Source organism: Gavialis gangeticus, unplaced genomic scaffold (genome assembly GCF_001723915.1).
Source record: "Gavialis gangeticus isolate Ggan-Ray unplaced genomic scaffold, GavGan_comp1, whole genome shotgun sequence".
NCBI lineage: Eukaryota > Metazoa > Chordata > Crocodylia > Gavialidae > Gavialis > Gavialis gangeticus.
Genome location: NW_017728980.1, coordinates 8,827,864 through 8,831,020, shown reverse-complemented (window position 1 = coordinate 8,831,020; position 3,157 = coordinate 8,827,864). Strand labels below are relative to the sequence as shown.

At 49.4% G+C, this 3,157-nt stretch overlaps 1 long non-coding RNA gene across 1 annotated transcript; it reads right to left on the bottom strand.

Moving 5' to 3' along the window:
• Nucleotides 1-318: 318 nt before the first annotated feature.
• Nucleotides 319-2,506, bottom strand: LOC109291600. Its single transcript, XR_002095905.1, has 3 exons — nucleotides 2,495-2,506; nucleotides 1,031-1,041; nucleotides 319-416 (listed from the first exon to the last, which is right to left on the bottom strand). It is a non-coding gene; the product is annotated as an uncharacterized LOC109291600 (long non-coding RNA).
• Nucleotides 2,507-3,157: the final 651 nt, after the last annotated feature.

The following is a 3,157-nucleotide window of genomic DNA, read 5'->3' as shown; positions in this document are numbered from 1 at the left end:
ACAGAATCGTAGAAAATGAGGGTTGGACAGCACCTCAGGAGGTCACATCTAGTCCAGTCCCCTGCTCAAAGCAGGACCAGCCCCAACTAGATCATCCCAGCCAAGACTTTGTCTAGCTGGGTCTTAAAAACCTTCAAGGATGGAGAGTCCCTGTCTGGGTAACCTGTTCTTGTGTTTTGCTGTCCTCCTAGTGAGTTTTTCCCCCCTAATAACTAACCTCAAACTCCCTTGATACAACTTGAGCCCATTGCTGCTTGTTCTGTCATCTGCCACCACTGAGAACAGTCCAGCTCCATCCTCTTTTGAACCCTCCTTCAGGTAGTTGAAGGCTGCTGTTAAATCCCCTCAGTCTCCTCTTCTCTAGACTAAATAAGCCCAGTCCCCTTGGCCTTTCTGCACAAGTCATGTCCCCAAGCCTCTGACTCATTTTTTGTTGTCCTCCTCTGGACTCTCTAATTTGTCCACATCCTTTCTGTAGTGGGGAACCCCAAACTGAACACCAGACTCCAGATGAGTTTTAATTTGATTCTGGAAAGGATCTGACACCGTAGCATATTTTTATTTCCCCTGAGTGGCGGCAATTCTGCAGCTCAGAATTTGTCTGGATGGAGAGTCCAGACAAAGAGGATAGTTTTGATGGAAGGAGCAGCACCATAACTATTCCCCAAGCATCTCTGCAACACTGGACTTCCCAGACATTCAGCTGAACAGAAATGATAAGATGCTGTAATAGCATCGTCTGGTGGCTCCCAGCCCATTTACAGGCTGCTGCTGCTGGTCTGGCCCTGTGCGGTTCTTCCTGGACCTCTGCTCAGTTTGCTCATCTGTAAAAGTGGGATAAAATAAGAGGGGGGGAAAAAAAGTGTTGTTTCACTGAGGTGGATGCTTTCTAACCAGGCTCGGCTAGAATATTTTAGTTGACTGCCTTGTTTTAGGGAAGGTGGAAGAGGTCGCGAAGACAGTTTAACATCTGCTGTGTGCATTGAGCATGTGTGCTGCTATGCGAGCTGTGTCCTGTTGCAGTCCAAACCCCAAACCTTTCTGAGTTTCCCTGTTGCTAACCCACCATGCTTTCTCTCCTGAGAGTGCCTGAGTTTTGACAGTGTTTAGGAGGCGGTTTTCTTTGCCCCCTAGAGCGTGACTGCCTCAGGCTGGGTCACGTCTGCTCAGGAAACACATGGACGGCGCCTGTGGAAATCGCCTGGGGACTGTAAGTACATTACACTGCATCTTTTCTCTGCGCACCAAAATCCCATGTGCTGTGAATTGTCCTTGTGTAACGTGTCTATATTCATCACTTCTCCCTTATCTTGTTCGGCTCCAATCTACACGAATCTGCTTAGTTCTCCTCTGTACCTTAAATTCTCTTTTATCTCCAAGAGTGTCATCGAGGAGCTTGGAGGCACTGCCCGAGTCTCCGTCGGACACGGCTGCTAAAAAGTGCCCAGCAAGGCACGTGGCATGCTGGCGCTCCTTAGTCTGGAGTGGCTGCTTTAGCTATCCTTCTGTGGCAGAGCTTAGAGAAGAAGGATGACATCCTCTCCTTCATCCCTCCCCTTCTGCCGTAAGGCCTGTTGGAGTCGGGTGATCAAGTGAGGAGGGCTCTCTGTTGCCGGTAGACCCGAATCTGCTGCCCGTTCAGTATTATCACTTCCTCCTCGTGGGGCGGCTCTCAGTTGTCACGTCGAGGTGTGCTACTGGTGGGAGAGATCATTTGTGGACTTTGATAGAGCTGGCAGCTAGAGGGCAGGAGCCTTGTATCAAAAGGGATGGTTTGGAGAGAGAGCCTGGGGTGGTGCGAGGCTGCGTTTTTTTTTTTTCTTCTCTCTGCATGGGGCTTGCAATCCAGGGCAACAGGGGAGATTTCTGCCGTGCTGCCCCTCCAAGGAGAAAAGGGATGGGATTTGGTTGTAAATAAATACAAAAAGGTTCTTCATCAAGGCTGCAGGACACATACGGACTCTGTGGTTTTCTTAGAAACTGAGTCTCCTTAAGTCCTGGCTCCTATAATCGGGCACGGTGCTGCTAGGTATTCCACGGTGCTCTTGCGGAGACTTTCCTTCCCGGCAGAGCTGGCAAAGAGGTGTTATGTTTTTCAGAGGAGTTGCTCACTCCACGTTGCACAGGCAGCACAACTCTCTCTTTCCATCCAAAACGGCTTTTTCAAGCCAAAAATCCTGATTCCTTTTTAAATGCTCCAAACTGGAAACACTTCTATTTAAAATAACTGTAGAAAACTGCTGCCCGCTTCCTTTCCAATTTACCAAAAGCTCCCCCACCCTGGTCCAGCCCTCCTGCCCTTGTGTAGGATCTGTTGTTTAATATTTTCAAATTTTTTTTGAGAAAAGCTACTTGGCATTTTTGACCGGCTCTTCTCAACGCAAGTGACTTGGAGAGAATGGGAGTCATTATCAAAGCGGGCAGATGCTGTTCAGCTGGAGGGAGGGGTGTCAAAGTTGTGTGTTTGTGGATGGATTAATAGCGAGGAGATGACTTGATTGCCTTTCCCTGAGTTCTTCCGTGTGCTTCGCCTTCGACAGTAGCAGCTTCCAAAGCCGTGAAACTTGTGAATCGGCAGTTCCCCTCTCAGCGTGCCACCGCTAAGCTAACCCCTCTGTTTTGGCTAATTGCCGCTGTGTTTGGGAGGACGGAAGGCAAAGAGCTGTGTCTACGGTGGAAAGGGGAATTGCTCAGGTCCAAGGGGGGGCGATTTTCATCTGTATCCTGAGCGTTTTCTTTTTCTGTAGGTTTTCCAGGCACTTGCATCATTTCCAGCTGGATGAGGGCGAGCGAGAGATCAGCGATCCATCTGACTCTCTTCACTTTGCTGATGACAAGGCTTTTTGCTACCGCAGTGAGAAATTCTCAGGGTGCAAAGCTTTCATGGCAACCTGGGGTGACTCTTCCTGCGGTTGAATTGATCCTTTCTGTGGGCCTGCTCCTGCTCCCCCGAGCTCCCGCTACATAATTCCTGCAGCTCTTTGCAGAGTAGGTTTCTGCTGAACTGCAAGCGGGGTGGGGGGTCAGTGATTTTTTTTTTCCTGGCTTATTGATCATGTGCCAGTTGTCTGCAGGGGAAGGGAATATCTGCATTACCTGCTAGGACTTTAGGCTTCTTTATTGGGCCCATGTGGTCTCGGGGGCTGGTTCAACAAAG